The sequence below is a fragment of the Lutra lutra genome, chromosome 10, assembly GCF_902655055.1.
Source record: "Lutra lutra chromosome 10, mLutLut1.2, whole genome shotgun sequence".
NCBI lineage: Eukaryota > Metazoa > Chordata > Mammalia > Carnivora > Mustelidae > Lutra > Lutra lutra.
In genome coordinates, this window is record NC_062287.1 from 16,572,707 (window position 1) to 16,591,502 (window position 18,796).

The 18,796-nt window shown below is 48.7% G+C and overlaps 1 protein-coding gene across 2 annotated transcripts in view; it reads left to right on the forward strand.

The window, feature by feature from the left end:
- Window positions 1–18,796, forward strand: part of GRIK4 (glutamate ionotropic receptor kainate type subunit 4) — a 422,274-nt gene that overhangs the window by 223,910 nt on the left and 179,568 nt on the right. The window lies entirely within an intron of this gene.

Consider the following 18,796-nt stretch of genomic DNA (forward strand, 5'->3'; position numbering starts at 1 on the left):
CTAGGAAAAGAAGAACAAACTCAGCCCAAAGTTAGTAGAAGAAAGGTAAGAACAAAACTCAGAGCATAAATAAATGAAATAGAGACTAAAAAGATAGTAGAAATGGTGAAACCAAGAGCTGGTTCTTTGGAAAGATAAAACAGACAAAGCTTTACCTATTCTTACCAAAAAAAGAGAGAGGACTAAAAAAAAAAAAAAAAAAAAAAGATATGAAATAGACATTGCAGCTGATACCACAGAAATACAAAGTAGTGTAAGAGACTACTACCAACAATTATATACAAATTGGACAACCTAGAAGAAATGGGTAAAAATTCCCAGAAGCATAGAACTTATAAGACTGAACCATGGAGAAATAGAAAATCTACTTCTTTTTTTTTTTTTTTAAGATTTTTTTTTTATTTTATTTATTTGTCAGAGAGAGAGAGAGAGCAAGCACAGGCAGACAGAATGGCAGGCAGAGGCAGAGGGAGAAGCAGGCTCCCTGCTGAGCAAGGAGCCCGATGTGGGACTCGATCCCAGGACGCTGGGATCATGACCTGAGCCGAAGGCAGCTGCTTAACCAACTGAGCCACCCAGGGGTCCTGAGAAATAGAAAATCTAAATAGACCAGGCACTGCTAAGGAGATTGAATCAGTAATGAAAAACTTCCCAATAAACAAAAGTCCAGAACCGGATGGCTTCTCTGGTAAATTTTCCCAAACACTTGAAGAATTAATAACAACTCTTCACAAACTCTGCAACAAAATGAAAAATCACCCTATGAAAGAGGAGAGAATATTTTCAAGTCATATTCATAAGGGGTTAATATCCAAAATATATAAAGAACTCATACAACTCAAAAGCAAAACAAAACAAAATAACCCCAATCTGATTAAAATTGGGCAGAGGACCTGAATAAACATCTTTCCAAAGAAGTCATTCAAATGGCCAACAGGCAGTCTGAAGCAAGAATTTCTTCTTCCTTGGGAATCTTAGTTTTTCCTTGTAATACCTTCGACTGATTGGATGAGGCCCACCCACTTTATGGAGAATAATCTGCTTTATTCAAAGTCTACTGATTTGAATGCTGATCACTTTCTCAAAAATGCATTCACAGTGACATCTAGACTGGTGCTATCACCAATCTGACTCATAGAATTAACCTTCATAAAGTGGGGCCTGATAGTGTCTGTCTGTGATCTGGAAGACAAGGTAGGAGAGTACGGAGTCAGAGATGTAATGGTCGGATCAACAGGACCTAGGATCAAGGTGGGGGAGTGAATGAATGGATGAATGAATGGATGAAAATCTAAGTGACAGCAGAGGGACTAGCATGCATGGCCCCTCTGCCACTGAGGCAGGAGATAAAGAAGTAGATACAGGTCAGGGAGGAGGAAGAGGGAGCCCGGCCGTTCTTCCTTCACTCCCTGTTTTCTGTTCTGGGCACCCTGGGGTGGTTTATGTTTTCAGTATTTTTAACTTCATTTGAGTTGGTGTTGGATGAGGGCCTTGTGACATGGCAGCCCCTTACCCATGTCCTGGACTGTCTTTAGGCCTCTACTTCTTCACACCTAGTCTGTTGACAAGCCTGGGGCCCTAGCTTCCCAGAACCTGCTATGGATTGAAGAATCTGAACTCTCACATCTGAAACCACACACAAGCCACATGGAGGGCTCCCTAAGGGGAAAAAAACGTGTGGGGAGGAAAAGACGGGATGTGCCTAGAAATGCAGCTGGAGTTGGGTGGCTGAGGGGAGAAGGAGTTAGTCCCCCTCCTCCTCTTGCCACCTGTGTGACTTGAACGGACCTAGGCTAACGGTCCTTGCCCCCTATACCTCACCAGGTTATCTAAGGACCTGATGAGTTCACTTTGTAAATTATAAAACATGGCGATAGTGAGAGGTGCTATTTGTAGGAACTTAGCGTATGTGCAGAGCAAAGAAAAGGGAAATTTCCATTGTCTCTGGAGTGGGATGGAGTGGGAGGGGGTACGATGAGACGCTGACATCATTTGGGGGAAGACCTTTCCCAAGCACCTACTGTGCTCCAGACTGTGATATTGAGCTGCTTATTTAAATTTTTTTTTTTTTTTTTGACAGAGAGATCACAAGTAGGCAGAGAGGCAGGCAGAGAGAGAGGAAGGGAAGCAGGCTCCCTGCTGAGCAGAGAGTCCGATGCGGGGCTCGATCCCAGGACCCCGGGATCATGACCTGAGCTGAAGGCAGAGGCTTTAACCCACTGAGCCACCCAGGCGCCCCCCTAAGGACTTCTTATTGAGAGTGTTAATGAGGGGGGACCTGGGTGGCTCAGTCAGTTGCGTGGCCAACTCTTGATTTCAGCTCAGGTCATGATCTCAGCATCATGAGATGGAGCCTCGTTCTGGGTTCCACGCGGAGTGCAGAGCCTGCTGGGGATTTTCTCTGTCCCTTCCCTCGACCCCTCCCCCCACTTGCCCTCTCAAATAAATAAATAAAGTGTTACTAACACTGAATAAACAAGTTAGAGAAAGGCCAGCCTCCAGGTGTTGCTCTGGCAGGTGCTAAGCCTGCCCTGAATCGCCAGTTCCGTTATGGCCATGTAGACGCCACCGCAGTACCCTCTGATGGGTTCATGAATTAAGCATGCGTCAGGGGTGGTCGGTCACAGGGCCGGGTGCTAGTGTCTCTGCCACGCCTCTGGGAGCTGCGGGGCCACAGGGGCAGGCAGGCCGCCCGCCCCACAGAGCTGGAGAGGGGATTGCAGTGTCCCCGCGCAGCCGGAGCCTGGCCTCTGGTCTCCCGCACGCTGGGCTTTGCAGCAGTGGCGCTGAAGCCCCCTTCCTTTTTGCCAGACTTCCTTAGGAATGTCTGATTGGTGGCCTTTACAGAGGTGACAGCCTCCATCTCTCCTCGCAGCTCTGTCCCCACAGTGGGGGGCGGGAGTCCGCTGGGGGCTCTTGAAAGGTAATTAGGCTATATGAGTGACCTACCACTGCCTAACAACTCACCCAGGAACTTAGTGTGTATTATCTTGGGCGGTTCCTGGGGGTAAGGAATCCTGGAGCCACTTAGCGGGGTGGTTCTGGCTCAGAGTGTCTCAGGAGGCTGCACTGGAGGTGTGGACCATGACCACAGTCAGCTCCAAGCTCACCCATGTGGCTGTTGGCAGACCACGGTTCCTTGCTGGCTGTTGAGTGGACCTAGCCCATGACTGTGTGGGTCTCTCCATAGGGCCAGTCACAGCACGGCAGCTTGCTTTTCCAGAGCGGGAGGGGCGATGGTGGTGGTGCTGGTGGCAGTGCATCCCAGTCCCACCCTAAGTTGGAACACAGTGTGAGAGGGGACATCCCATCCCTTCTGTCATTTCCTGTTGAGCAGAGCAGCCCAGGGTAAGGTGTGAGGGGTGTGAATTCTAGGAGGCTGAGTTGGTCAGAGCCACTGGGGGCCTGACTGGCACACAGCCTAGCAGAGACTCTACTGGGAGAACTGCTAGGGAGCTAGAAACTTCACCCGGACGTCCTCCCAACAATTTTAAAGATGCTGTTACAGGTTTCTCAACGAGTACCTTTGAGATCAAGTTCAAGTCTCTTTAAATGGCCTAAAAGACCCCTCACAGCCCACCCACCTCACCATCAACAGCTACAGCTTCATTTCTCCCTTCTTCCAGTCACCCCAAGTCCCAGCTGGGGCCAACTTAGCTTCATGTCTCTGCCTCTGGACCAGCAAGTCTCCTTCCCCAGCCAGCGACTTTGTATTTCACAACCCAGTTTAACGGTCTCCTGCTTTGTGAAGACTTCTTAGGTGACTCCCCAGAAAGAGGTCTCTCTCCAGCACTCCAGAATCACCCCCCACCCCCTCCACATACACCTCTCCTGTAGCACGACTCGTTCCACGTGGCAGGTGTTGCTGGAATGCCTGCTCTGTCCCAGGCACTGAGCCGGGGCTGGACACAAAGCAGTAAACACAACACATAAAATTCCTGCCCTTCCCTGAGCCCTTCCCCGCATAGATTTACATCGCAGTGGGGACCCACACAGCACAAAAAAAAGCAAGGAAAGGCAGAGCGTGCTGGATATTGATAAGTGCTGTGGACAAAAATACAGCACAGCTGGGTGAAGGAAAGGGTGAGGGGCGGGGGTGACGGGGGGCTCTTTCTTGCTGGGTGCTTGGGAAAGCCTCGCAGCTGCTGCAACACAGGGCAGAGGCTGGCAGGACGTAAGGATTGACTTGGGGGGATATCTGGAGATAGAATGTTCTGGACCTGTCATGTTGGAATATTGGCTTTCACTTCCACCTGCCATTTCTGTATGCTCCTCGAGGGTAGAGACCAGGAATATGTCACCTCTGTGTCCCCACTGCTTTGCCCAGTGTTGGTGTATAGCAGAGGCTTGAGGAATGATGCATGTCCTTTGGGTGAGTGGCGGCTGACACGTGAGAAAGACAGGATCGGACACTCTGCGAACTCCCACAGAGTCCGGGAGGACTGTTGGAGGAGAAAACCAAGAGAGAAATTTGTTCTGCGGATTAAGGGTTTGCTCCGTAGACATCCCTCTCTTTTATAGACAGGGGTGAAATGAACGTGAATTTAAATAAAGACTTTAGTCTGTCTTTAATGATGCAGTTATTAGACTGCATTTGGCAATGCATCCCCTGACATAAAGTTTTAAAATCAGCCTTTTCAAACACTAAATTACCTTTGGGTCTGCCAGCTCTAATGATAAATAAGTGCAAGTTGACCTCATTACCATCAGATTCATGGAGTGGGTTAACGTTTGGTAGATTAACCAGTTCTGGGTGCCGAGGGATGAAAGCTACAAAATGATAGATTCTGCTGGAGAATCAGGGACTGGAGCCACATCTGCAATCAAGTTCATTACACCGGGGTCGATGAGCCTTTGTTTCTAATCAGTGAGAACTCTGATCCCTCCTCCTTCTTGTAACAGAGTGGCCTGCAGATGCCTTGGCTCGGGCAGCCCGGGAGTACTGGATTCTTTGGGGGCAGGGAGGGAAGAAAGCCCTGACTCGGAAGAGGTGGTGTGAGATGTCTTTGTGAGTCCACAGAGTGGGTTCCCTGGGAACCCTGTGCTTTTGGAGGGAGTATGTCTAGCCCTCCACGGGAAGCACCCCTGCAGCTGGTCTGTCAGGCGAGAGTGGGGTGAGTGCTGGTTTGGTAGAAGAAGGCACTAGAACCTCTGTTGTGTGTTCCTTCAGGAGGGAGGGGGAAGGGCTTCGTGAAAGGCGTGGTTGACTGGTAGGGTTCTTCTCTGCCCCCTGAAAAGTCCCTGAGAGGGGACTCCGTCCCGTGACGCAGAGGAGGGACCAACCGCCATCAGAGGAGATGGTCCAGAGGCCTGTGTGAAGAAGGAAGTCCGAGTGGAGGAGAAACCCCCACAGGTCTTGTCTCTCCTCATCCTGAAAGCCTAGACTGACAGGGTGGTCAGGACAGGGAAAAGTACAGCTGGTGGGTACAGGAGGGGAGAAAAATATCAGGAAGGTGTCCCCTTTCAATTACAAATACCCTGGTGGGGTGCTGGCGAAGGAAGAGAGGGCTGGGTTGACTGCCAGCCAAAGGCAAGAGGACTGTGGATGGATGGATGCCTGTGTTGGCCACCAGACATTCTAGAACATGGAGGCCACTGTGTTTGCTGGGAGTGAGAGCCTGGGCCCAGGGTCAGACAGATCTAGATTCAGAGTCACAGTGGAAGTGGTCAGGTGATTTAAGGGGTCTATTTTCTTTGTCATCACCTATAAAATAAGAATAGTAATGCCCACTGTTAAGGCATTGTATGTGAAAGTTAAAAAGAAAAACACATATAAACTGCCAGACATGTGGAAACATCCAGAAAATAGGGATTTTTTTTCCTAAATCATGAGAGAGGAATCTGTCTCAAGTCAAATAATTCCTTCTCTTCCTTCTCCCGCATTGCCTTCCTTCCTCCCTCCCTCCCAACTAGCCAGCTACTATGTATACATCACTTAGCACATAAAGGGTGATGTACTACACAGAACATTCTAGGAGAAGCATTGTGATATACTGGGCAGCATATTGTCATGGAGCAAAGGATCTGATGTTTACTTTTAATCTCTTGCCACATCAGCTGCATGGACTTGAATAATTTAATCTTTCTGGGCTTCTGCAAGCTCATCTGTGAAATGGGCATGGCAACATTTTTACTGTTACCTCCTAGATTATTATAAGATACAAATGTGTGAAAGTGCTTTATAATCTGTAAAAAAAACCAAAAACAAAAATACAACCCAATTCTCTGGGGCGCCTGGGTGGCTCAGTCAGTTAAGCATCTGCCTTCAGCTCTGGTCATGACCCCAGGGTCCTGGGATCAAGCCCCACGTCAGGCTCACTGCTCAATGGGGAGTCTGCTTCTCCCTCTCCCTCTGTCCCTCCTCCAACTCCTGCTCTCTCTTTCTCTCGCTCTAAAATAATAAAATCTTTAAAAGAAATGAAAACAGTTCTTTGTATTTAAGAAATCATTTTTAGTTGTGGTAGAATATATAGAACATAAAACCAGCTTAATCATTTTTATGTGTACAGTTTGGAGATTTTACATGCATTCACACTGTTGTTGTTTTTGAAGATTTATTTATTTGAGACAGTGAGAGAGAGAGAGGGAGCAGAGGGAGAAGGAGAGAGAGAATCCTCAAACAGACTCCCTGTCAAACCCGGAGCCCGACACAGGGCTCCGTCCCAGGACCCTGAGATCACGACCGGAGCCGAAACCAAGACTCGGATGCTTAACCGACTGAGCCACCCAGGTGCCCCCATTCACACTGTTTCACAACCATTAATTACCACCACCCAGTCTCTGGAACTCTTTTCATCTTGCAAAACTTTGTACCTGTTGAGCAATGACTCCTTATTCCCTGTGTCCTTGATCCCCCGGCAGCCGCCTTTCTACGTTCTGTCTCTATGAAGACGAACGCTTTTAGCTATCTCCCATAGGTGGTTGTACTTAACTTTTTGTGTCTGGCTTCTCTCATTTAGCACGATGTGCGTAGGGCTCATCCATACTGTAGCAGGTGTCAGAATTTCCCTCCTTTTTAAGAGCGACTAATATTCCATTATATCTGTGGATGCCACATTCTGTTTACCCGGCTGCCTGTTGATGGACACTTGGATTGCTCCCACGTTTTGGCTACTGTGAGTGAGGTTACTATCAATAAAGGCACACAAATATCTCTTTGACATATACCCATATACATCAGCCTCTTTTGGATATATACCCAGAGGAGGAGCTACGGGACCCGATGGTAATTCTGTTTGTAATTTTTTGAGGAACCATCATACTGTTTTACATGGTAGCTGTACCAGTTTCATTCCCATTAGCACGGCACAAGGATTCCAGTTTCTCCACATTTTTACCAACACTTGTTATTTTCTGGGTTTGCGTGTGTGTGTGTATTTTAAAGATTTATTTATTTGACAGAGACACAGTGAGAGAGGGAACACAAGCAGGGGGAGTGGGAGAGGGAGAAGCAGGCTTCCACTGAACAGGGATCCCGATGTGGGGCTCGATCCCAGGTCCCTGGGATCATGACCTGAGCCGAAGACAGATGCTTAATGACTGAGCCACCCTGGTGCCCTATTTTCTGGGTTTGTTTGTTTGTTTGTTTGTTTTCTTCTTGATAATAGCCATCCTAATGGTTGGAATTCACAGTCTTTGTGGTTCACACAAGCACTTGATTTCATGGTAGCTTACCTCCTTCAAAACAGAAAACAGGGAGGCAGACAGCATGATCGAAGACATAACTTGGAAGGAGTCGAGTTTGTTCCGGGTGTGGTCCCTGGATTAGCAGTGTTACCAGCTCCTGGTGAGATGTTAGAAACTGAAGATGCTTGGGTCCGGAATCAGAAACCCGGTGTTGGGACCTGACGGTCTTTATTTTCATAGCCCTCCAGGGGCTTCTGATGCAAGCTCAAGTTTGTTCAGAGGAGTAGAAGCCGATGAAGCTAGGTGTGGGTTAGAGGCTAGTTTATGTGGCGTAGAGCTGGGTCAGGGAGTTCACACTCTGCTTATAACCCTTTGGTGACTGCCCTTTACAGTGAGAATAAAATTAAGCTTCTCATTATGGCCCACAGGCAATATGATCTCCTCTGTCCCCCTCTTCACCTTCCCTCCTTCTGTCCTTCCTGTCATTCACTACACTCCCGCCACTGAGCGCCAGCGCCTGCAGGATCTGGAGACATTGGAGGGGTGTCACACCTGGGGAGGGTGCTCCTGGCATCTAGTCCTAGTGACGCCCAATTTACCGTGACCCCCAGGACAGCCCCCTACAGCAAAGAACCATCTGGCTCCAGATGTCAGGAACACTGAGTCCAAGAAACTCAGCTCTCAACTCGGCTGCAGGAATGGAAAGAAAAGAAAAAAAAATGAATATTTCTATTTGGCAGAGTAAGATTTTGTCCCCATCTGTGCCTCCCATTGTGACTTTAAATCTTTCTCATAATAAAATCAGAAGACCCCAAGCACAGAAAATTCCTCTGGGAATATGGTGTGCCACGCTTTCGTCCTATTTCTCTAGGTGCCTGTCTCAAGCTCTGGCTAATCTTGTTTGTTTGTTTGTTTGTTTGTTTGTTTTCCTTCTTCCCTCTTCCTTTCTCTTTCCTCCTCCTTCCCATCATCCTTCCTCAGTCCTCTTGCTTTTTCTTCCTTTCTCCTTCTGCTCCCTCCATCCCTTCTCTCTCCCTCGGTTAACTGCTCATTTTGAAGATTTGAAGTTTAGGGGGTTTATGGTCTCAGTCCTTAATTTTTAAAGCAGGTAATTGCGTAGCCTATACTAAATTAAATTTACTAGCTTTCTACTTCTGTAGCATATGGTGTCTGAATGGGGCTGCTTTTTATCTCCTGTAGGTTAGTGCTATTTCTTTTTCCTTGTCCCTCTGTGCCTTTCGAATATTCTGATGACAGCCACTAAGCCATTCTTCCAGCCAACAACACATTTTTAGGAAACTCAGCCAGTTACAGCGTGAGGTTGTCGAGACCGAGACCTGGTCTACCGAGTTGCGACACGGACCCTGGACCGATGCCCCCTGTCAGAGTGCACCCCTCGATGTCTCGGGCTGCTCTTCTGGGTTCTTCGTGACGAGGGCTGTTGGTCTTCCCTAAAGGGGCCACCCCACTCTTCCTTGATATCGCTCCAAAAAGCACTGCGTATGCAATTCCCCAGGGATACACTGAGGGGCCGTGGACACCTGCTGAAGCTTAAATTAGTCTCATGGAGAAACAGGGTGCATAGAATGGGTTTTTGAGGGAGGACAGACCTGAGAGGTATTTGTTTGTGTGCGGTGCTCTGTAGACCATGTGGGAGGTGCTGGCCTCAGGGAGGCTGATGGGAACCGAGACCGAGCTCCTTCCCTACTTCTAGATGGAGGCTCCATGGGAAATTTGCTTTCTAGCACAGAGAACAGGGACTGTCCTCCGCACTCAGAAATAGTAATTACAGCGTGAGGTAGAAGGTTGACACATTTTGATGACATGAAGCTCCTCTCTTCCCACGTTAGAAAAAGGGCAAGAGAAAGAGGATGACGTTATTTGAATATATTTTTTGAATGAATGAGCAAATGAATATTCTGTTCTTCTCCCATTGTGGGGCCGCAGCTTACTCTCTAAACCCCCGTGTCCTCCTGGATAAATGTCCCCTGTCCTGGTCCCACTCCCAGGGAGATGATGACAATGAATCAGATCTATTGCTTGTGCTTTGATCTCCTGGGATAAGAGACGGAGAACTCCAAGGTGTGAGCAATCGAAGTCATGGCCCTGTGGATTTTTCGGGCCATATTCTTGCAAAGAACTCAAAGCTGTCCTAATTGTCCATTATCTCTCACTTGCCCTTTTCTCTGAGTGGAGGGAAATTAGCATCATCCAAACATGTCAAACTTCTAGCGCCTGTTCTAATGATCATTTCCGATCCGAGATGACAAGGTCCCACATTGTAAACTGTAGCAGGTGGGGTCCTCCTTTATTCACAGCTGTGGCAAAACTGGGGAGCTAAGAAGCCCTCGGTGCTCTGATGGCCCAGGCTCTCTCTGCAAACTCAGGGAGGGGGCCTGAGGTAATGACGATGTGGCCGGATGGAGACGGAGGGTTGAGTCAGCAGACCACACAGAGCGCTTGTGTGACTCAGAGGTGGGGGATTGTGGGGATGGCACCTGCCCACTTCCCCACGGGGCTCCCCTTTCAGAGCCTGCCTGGCACCCTGCTTGTGCTCTCTACTTCACTCCCCACTCCCATCACCATCGCCCCAACTCATCCCCGAGTGTTTGAGAACAGGAGCCAGAGCTGCCTTATGTCCCCACGTCCCGTGTTCTCGGTGGTGTCTACCCCACTAGCGCCTGGCGTCAGAGAGGTGATCAGTATGTGCTCACTGAATTGAATTCCCCCAGACGGTGAAGCCGACCTGGGCTCAGTGTCCTCTAGAAGTGAGGCAGACCTCCTGGGCACCCTTGGACGTGCTCGACCCGTTAGGGCTCCCAGCAGCCCCCATCACTCCCTGGGCCTCTGACTTCATTCTGCTCCAGCCCATAACTCGGCCGGAAGGCTGTCACCAGCAGCCATTAGAGAAGACAAACAGGCAGCTCCAGCACCCACGGCTTCTCTCCCCTGCCTGGCTCTGCGCGCAGGGAGCCTGGAGCATGGGGATGCCAGGCACTGTCCTGCCGCAGTCGTGCATCTGGTCCTGCCAAAGCCAGCCAGGGGAGCTGCTGTGGACAAAGCTGGTGGCCCCCTCTGGGACCTTAAGAATTCACGGGGACTGTCCATCCCCCGGAGGAAACCCAGAGGGACGTGGCATAATCCAGAGAGAGAAGCCAGCTCTGGGTGACCTGGGAATATCAATGAGGTATGCAGAGACCTTACAGAGCAGCTGTATTAATAAGGCTCTAGATGCAGATGTAATCGCTGGTCATGCCAGGGACTGTGTTCATGCATTTGTTTGCAGGGATGTGTCCTTCGGTTAACTGTGGGAGGATGAAGGAGGAAGGGATGGAGCTAAAGGTGAACCATGTTGTGAAAGTCCCAACCATCAATACACATTGTGATCGGGTGTTTTAACAAGTCTGGAAGGCACGTGTGGTGTGTAGCGTTTGCCTGTATCTGTGCTGAGTGTTGGTGGTGGGGAGGCGGGAGGTGGGGGACAGGAGATGATGAGACGTGGTTTCTGCCCTCGAGGTGCTCACTGTTCAGAGGGCTGCCTCGTGGCACCAGGAAACAGCGCTCTGCCCCCACCCCCTTCTCATGCACTGGCCGCATCGCCCGCCTTCCCTGGGATCACTTCCCCTCGCAGCTGTGTGCCCTGTCTCCAGCTTGTACTCCCCCTCCTGACCTCCCTGTAGACCTTTTCAGCTTGTCATGGAGCCCCATTCTGGGGAGAATCCAAACCTGTCAAATAGAGTGCTTCCCTTTCACCAATCTCCAGAGGCAACTGCTCATGAGAGAGAGAGACAGAGAGAGAGACAGCTGGATTTCCTGCTCCCCATCCTGCCTGTCCTGCCTTGTTCCCCGAGACAAGTCTCCACTCGCCCGGCACCTGTAGTTCTTACGTTGGGCTGTGATTCCTGGCTCACCACGTCCTCTCATCTCTACCTTTGCTCTCACAGGATCGTCCCCAGCACCCATGGGTCTGTTGTCTCGTGCCATTGCCTCGGGGATACATAACTTCCACCTTCAGTGGCCTTCTCCTCTCCATATCCCTTTCTAACCCATACTCAGGACTGTAGCCATGCTGGGTGCCCTTCTGCCTTGGAACCCTGAAATTTCAAAATCCCACAGTCTGCAAACAGTATCCTCGGCTCCTGCTTTCCCCATCTTGCCCCCTTTACTAAAGTTCTTGCTACACCCACATATCCACGTACCCCCAAGCTCTCCGTAGCCTCTCAGCTGTGTGGGCTGTGTTCATTCGGACAACTTTTGCTGGGTTTCACCCCCTTTCCCGGTCTTGCTTTCAACTCCTGCGTCCCCTCATCCTGCCTTCCCACACGGTTCCTCCCACCCTTGACAGTACAGACATCTACCTGCCTTGCTTTTGTCTGTGTCCTGAGGCTGCTTGCAAAAACAAAAAAAAACAAAAACAAAAAAAACCCCAGCCTCTCTTCATTTCATCTGGGCCCAAACAGAAACCCGGTTACATGCTGGAACACCTGTTCTTAGCTTTCGCCTGAAACCACGTACGCCATCTTTGCCACTGTTGCAAAGATGACGTCAGAAGGTGACGGTCTTGCCTCTTTTCAGAGACCATAGAAACTGTCGAGCTCAGTCTCCCTCAACTCCCCCTTTCCCCCACATGTTTACTTAGAGCCGAACCGATGAGTATTAGACCAGCACTGACCGGTGTTGTAGCCACTAACATTGTCTGAATTCAGATGGACTGTTTATTTATTTATTTATTTAAAGATTTTGTTTACTTATTTATTTGAGAGAGCATGAGCTCATGCGAGTCGGGCGGAGGGGCAGAGGGTGAGAGGGAAAGAGAGAATCCCAAGCTGACCCTGCACTGAGCATGGAGCCCCACATGGTGACCCTGATGACCCTGAGATCATGACCTGAGCCGAAACCAAGAGTCAGAAGCTTCACCTGCTGAACCACCCCAGGGGCCCCTCAGATGTACTGCTTAAGGACAAAGTACACACTGGATTTTAGTATGAAAACAATATGAAAGATCTCAGTGATTTTATATGGTATAAAGAGTCTTATTTGGAAATTTGGGGTAAATAAAATATTTAAATGACTTCCATGATTTTGCCTGCTTCTTTTCTTACTCGTTTGGAACATGGTTGCTAGAGCACGTCAGGTTACAGGCACGGCTCACGTCGCGTCTCTGCTGGACAGTACTGAGCTGGAGCTTCGGCTGCCTGGTAGCACAGCGAGCTGAAGGAACGTGCGGTATTTCACAGACAGAACGGTATTTCTCTCAGGTGCAAGTCCCTGGGTTGGCCTTGGTCCCAGGCTGGCTGGGGGTGGGGGCCAGGAAGATGTGCATAGTTCCCATGCATTGCTGTTGTCACTATTTATAGTCAGCAGGAAAAGGGAAGGGGAGTCCAGGGCAAGGGGATGGCCTGGATGTGTCATGGTTATTTCTACTCAAGCACCTTGTCCCCCTTTGGCTTGTCTCCCATGGGGAACATGGTCTGGGGTTGGGCCGGCGAGCATGTAGGTGGCACTTAAGAGTGTTTCATGATTAAAAGGAAGAATGGGAGAAAGGCCCTGGGGCCAGCAAGAGGTCTCTGTGGTGGCCTCTCCTTCCTCTTACCTTGTCTTCTCAGCCCATGTGAACCTACACCCTGTGCCCCAGGCTCTTTCTCTATTGGTCTTTCTGCAGCACTTGCTTTGGGAAAGTGCCCTCTTGCTTCTGACATGATCAGCTTCTCCCTGCCCTTGGGCTCCTTCTTCTGAGGCCCTCTCCCTAGAATTTAAAAACGCTCCCTTGGGCAAAGTGAGTCACTCCACCTGCTGCCCTAATCCCTCTCCTTCCCTCGAAGACAAGCTCCTGAACTTGTTCACCTTCTCAGATCCTTCTTGAGCAGCTGGGTCTGCCTGCTATCCCCGCATTCTCCTGGAAGGGCTCTCACCAGGGTCCCCGGTGACCGCCTAGTTGCCGAATCTCCTAGAACATTCTCAGTTCTTATCTTATTTGACTTTTTTCTTCCAGCCTCAGTGCTGTGTCTCAGTCTCTTGCATCAGCTTCTCTTTCTCTACCTTCTCCTCAGACGTGGAGACCCCAGGGCCCGAGCCTCATCCCTCCTGTCTCTCCACCGTCCACCCTGGGCCAGATCCAAATTGGCATCACCACCCTGGCCCTGGGGTCTCCCAGGTCTGTGTCTCGAGCCTGGATTGTTCTCTGGGGAGCCAGGCCAGTGACTGTCTCTGCTAAACATCATGCCATGAGCTTAACAAATATGATCCCAGACTCATCCCCTGGGCCCGTCTCCAGAAACAGAACAGAAGAGCCTTCATCTTTACACCCCTGTGTTCTCGATGCTAGTCAATGACGTCAACATCTCCATCTAAATAGTTGAACCAGAAGCCCTTCACATCTCCTTCTATCCGCCACAGGCAGCTGCTCTGTTCATTGCATCCCGTGAATCATGCTCAGCTCTGCCCCATCCCTCTCCATCCCTCACTGTCCTGCCCCTCAGCACCTGCCTCATCTCTCTTTCCCAGGCTCTTGACATCACCCCAGACTCCTCTTCCCAGCTCATCGGTTGGTTGCCGCCCCGTCCATCTTCCACGCCATGAGTGATGGCGCTAAAATGTAAATCTGATGACGTCACTGTCTGTCGAAGGTCCTCCTGTTGTCACCTCCATTCCAGTTCCCTGGCATGACACACAAGGTCCTTCCTGCTCAGGCGGCCTCTCCTTCCAGCCTCTCCTGCCAGGTGTTTGGGCCACTGACACCTGCTGAAGCATTTAGAAGCTCTGCATGCTGGAACGCACCTCGTTTTCTGGCCTCCCTGGGAAGCTCACAGGCCTACTTCAAGGTTGTCTCTTCCGTGAAGCCTGGGGCAGTACCTGGGAGGCAGTAGCCACTGGACATCTTTGTGCAATAGATAGATAGATCGAGGCCATCCCAACAACTTCTCTCTACTACCCAGAAGAATCTGTGCTTCCTGCGAACTCTGTGGTTTTCCCTCTTAAACCACTTATTGTCTCTAAACCCCTCCCCGCAAATGTCTTTGAGAGCCAAAGACCCACTCGTAGTTTTCTGAAATTTCCCAGCACCTGGATGGCTTACAGATGGATCCTAATGGGGTTTGGTCATAACACTTAACCGTATCAGGTCGTGGCTATTTGATTTTATGGCCATATTCTCCTCTGGACACGTTAAAAGCAGAGATACATCTTATCCTTCCTCTAGGTACATAGTGCCTTGATTAAGATAGATGCTTTAATAGGTATTTGATGAATTCATAAATAAAAGAATGATTGAGTGGATGAATGCATTGCCTGTTTCAATTACAAAGCACAAGATTAAGTGCTAAATGAATGGCACAGACTGTGAGAGCATCAGAAGATTCGAAGAGGCAGAATCAGGGCGGCCTGGAGTCGTCCAGCACCTGCCTGGGTCCAGGCGGGAGGGAACTTGAGAATGGCGCATAATTTAGGTAGGGTTTGGATATGGGTAAAGAAAAGCGGAATGCTTTCCAGGAAGAAGAGACTACCTCGAAAAAAGAGAGGGTAAAGTGACAGGCTCCACTCAGGGTTCAGCAAGGACTACCTTGATGTAGCTGAGTGGTCAAAGAATTTGGTAGAATGTGAGCCTGGAAAGGTGTGTGATGCTAGGTTGTGGAGGGTGTGGATGGGAGGCAGGTGAATCTGCAACATGGAGAAGCTGGGTTTTCACAGGGGGTTGGCGGGGGTGGTAGTGGGAGTAGAAAGAGAGCAGGGGTTGGGGACACATTCCTTGGTGGTCCTCGGTGACTGAGCAGGTACAGTGGTGGGAGGGCTGGGGAGACAGCAGAATAGCTCCACCATGGATCGCATGTGGGAAGGCAGAAAGAGCCCGCCCCCCCCAATTCTGCGAAAAGATAATGGATTACATTTGGGACATGGAGTTTGGAAGGGCCTCCAAGGGGATACTTCCCCTTAGCAACCAGAAGTAGGAGTCCGATGTGTGGATGGGGAAGTGGGGCTGGGGGTAGGGATTTTGGACTTACCTACGTAGGGCTTATAGTTGAGAATGAATTCTTCAGGGGAAGTAGACAATGAAGGAAAAGTGGACTGAGGGTGAGGCTTGGGGAACACTGCCAACTAGGGTTCTATAAAAGGGGAAGGAGCTGGAGCTCGAAGGGGGCTTGGAACAAAGGTGATCAGAATGAAAATCAGGCAAGCGTCATATCAGAGATGTTAAAACATGACAACCCAGAAAAAGCCTCCAGTCACATGTGAATCAGAGACTCAAAATCCTAAAAAACCATGGAAAGATTTGTAAGGAAGGAGAACTTTAGTGAATTCAGAGATGGTGGAGGCTCAGGATGGAGAAGATGCAGAGGAATTGGAGGCAGTAGGTATAGATCTCAGAGTTTAAAATGTCTCATTGGCTGAGGGTGAGGAGAGAGGGTAAGAAAACATAGGAAAGAGCCAGAAGAATAGTAACTTTTTTCTCATCAAAGTGTTTTTTTTTAAATTGAGATATCATTTCCATATGATAAACTGACTATATTTTATTTTTTTTTAAGATTTTATTTATTTATTTGACAGACAGAGATCACAAGTAGGCAGAGAGGCAGGCAGAGAGGGAGGGGGAAGCAGGCTCCCTGCAAAGCAGAGAGCCCGATGCGGGGCTCTATCTCAGGACCCTGGGATCATGACACGAGCGGAAGGCAGAGGCTTTAACCCACTGAGCCACTCAGGCGCCACCTGCCTGTATTTTAAAGCATACAATTTGATAAGCTTTGCCGTTTGTACAGCCGTTACACCATCACCACAGTCCAGATGATGCAGTTTTCTGTCACCTAAGAAAAATTTCTTGGGGCCATTCTCATTCCTCACTTCCCCTCCTTCCTCTGCTCAGCCATCCCAGGCAATCCCCAGATCGGCAACCACCGATCTGCTTCCCATCACTACAGTCTAGTGTGTATTTTCCAGAAGAATATATACATGGAATCCTAAAGTCATGCTCTTTTTGTCTGACTTCTTAAATTCCGTTTTATTAGTGAGTAGTATTTTGTTGTATGGGTATACCACAGCTTGTTTATTTATTCCCTTATGGGTGGTTGTTTCCGGTCTTTGACTATCACAGAGCAAGTTACTATGAACCTTTATGTATGAGTTTCTGTGTAGACTAGGTTTTCCTTTCTTTTGGATAAACACCTAGGAGTAGAATAGCTGAATCATATGGTAGGGGGAGGTTTACCTTCTTAAAAAATGACCAAACTGTTTTTTAAGTGATTATGCCATTTTACGTTCCCACCAATTGTGTATGAACATTCCAGTCCTTCCGGATCCTCGCTGGCTTGGTGTGGTCAAGCTTTTTAATTTTAGCTATTCTAGTAGGTTGATGGCAAGATCTCATTATGGTTTTAATTTGTATTTCCCCAAGATTAATGATGTGGAGCATATTTTCACATATTTATTTGCCACCCATGTAACTTCTTTGGTGAAGTATACATTCACATCTTTGGGACATTGTTTAAAAATTGGATCATTTGCGGGGCACCTGGCTGGCTCAGTCAGTGGAGCGTGTAACTCTTGATCTCAGGGTTGCGAGTTCAAGCCCCATGCTGGGTGTAGAGATTACTTAAAAAAAAAAAAATCTTTAAAAATTTGATTGTTTGGTTTATTATCGAGTTTTAAGAGTTCTTTGCATATTCTGGGTACAAGATATTCAGCACATATATGCTCTTTGTATATTTTCTCCCAGCCCGTGTCTTGTCTTTCTGTTCTGCTCATGGCGTCTCTTGAAGAGCAGACATGTTTAATTTTGATAAAGTCCACTTTGTCAGGTTTTTTTTTTTTTTAATTTTATCGATTTTGCTCTTGGTGACATTTCTAAGAAATCTTTTCTAGCTAAAAGTCACAAAGTTTTCTTCTAGAAGTTTTATAATGTTCGGTTTTACGCTTAGGTCTACGATCTGTTTTGTGTTAATTTTTATGTATAGTACAAGATGGGGTTGAAGTTCTTTTTTTTTTTTCCCCTCAACGTATGGATATCCAACTGTTCCAGTGCAATGTGTTGAAAATATCATTTTTTAAATGTGCTTTTGTCAGAATCAGCTGGCCATGTATGTATGGGTCACAGTAGTAATTTTGAAGGAAGGAATATCAGTTGGCATAACATCCCTCAAAAGCCAAGACGAATTTGGCTCAAACATTTACGGAGTGTCTCCTGTTGTCAGGCAGGGTGCCAGGCACTGGGGATAGAAAAGATTAAAGAGGAGATGTTAAAGATGAAACCGATCATTTGGAAATAGAGTATGTGTGGGGTTCTATGGCTGTATATCCTTATGGCCCTTGATCAACTTCTGTGTTCAGAGAAAGCTTCCGGAAGGAGGGGAAGTCTGAGCCGAGGACTCATGCTGAAAGAGAGCAGTCAGTGAGCCACGGTGCAAAGGCGGAAGGAGGAGCACGAGTACGTGTGCCCAGGGACCCAACAGCGTGCGTGTGCGTGCACGCGTGTGGGTTTAGGTGGTGCTATGGTCTTTCGGTATTTCTAGAAAGTAGAGAGGGATGGGAGAGAAGCAGAACATAAGATTCGAGAGAGGGAGCCAGGTTTTGTGTACCACACCAAAGAATCCCTTTTATTTTGAGACCGAAAGCTAAAAGCAGGGGTTTGTGCCTTTCAGTGACCAGCAGCTGCGTGTGGGCATGACTGAGGACTGCCACATGGTGGCTGAACGTTTGGTGAGAAAACCAGGTGAGAGGCAAGAGGTCGCTGTTGAGTAGTTGAGAGGAAAGGACTGAATTTGGACCATGGGGCTGAGAGATAGAAAAGGGGACAGAGCTGGGAAATAGTGAGGGGCAAAGCCAGAGCCGTTGGAGGTGAGGGATGGGGGTAAGGCCACGATGCCTGGAGGGCTGGCGCTGTCATTAGCTAAACTTAGGAAGAACGTAGGAGGGAAGAAGGTGAGTTGGCTTAGGGTCTTAATCAATTTGAGATGCTCATCAACATTTATGTGGAGATGTCCTCAGGCAGGTGGGTGTCGGTGATGGGTCAAGATCACTTAGGCAGCCTGTGGGAGTGAGTCAAGAGGAGGGCCGTGCACAGACCTGGGGGCTCTCCAGTGTTGCAGGGTCAGCTAGAGTCAGTAGACCTTGACAGAATGGGCAGAGAAGCAGGAGGAAAGCCCCAGGGGCTTCGTGTCATGGAAGCCTCCAAAGCTGAGGGTCT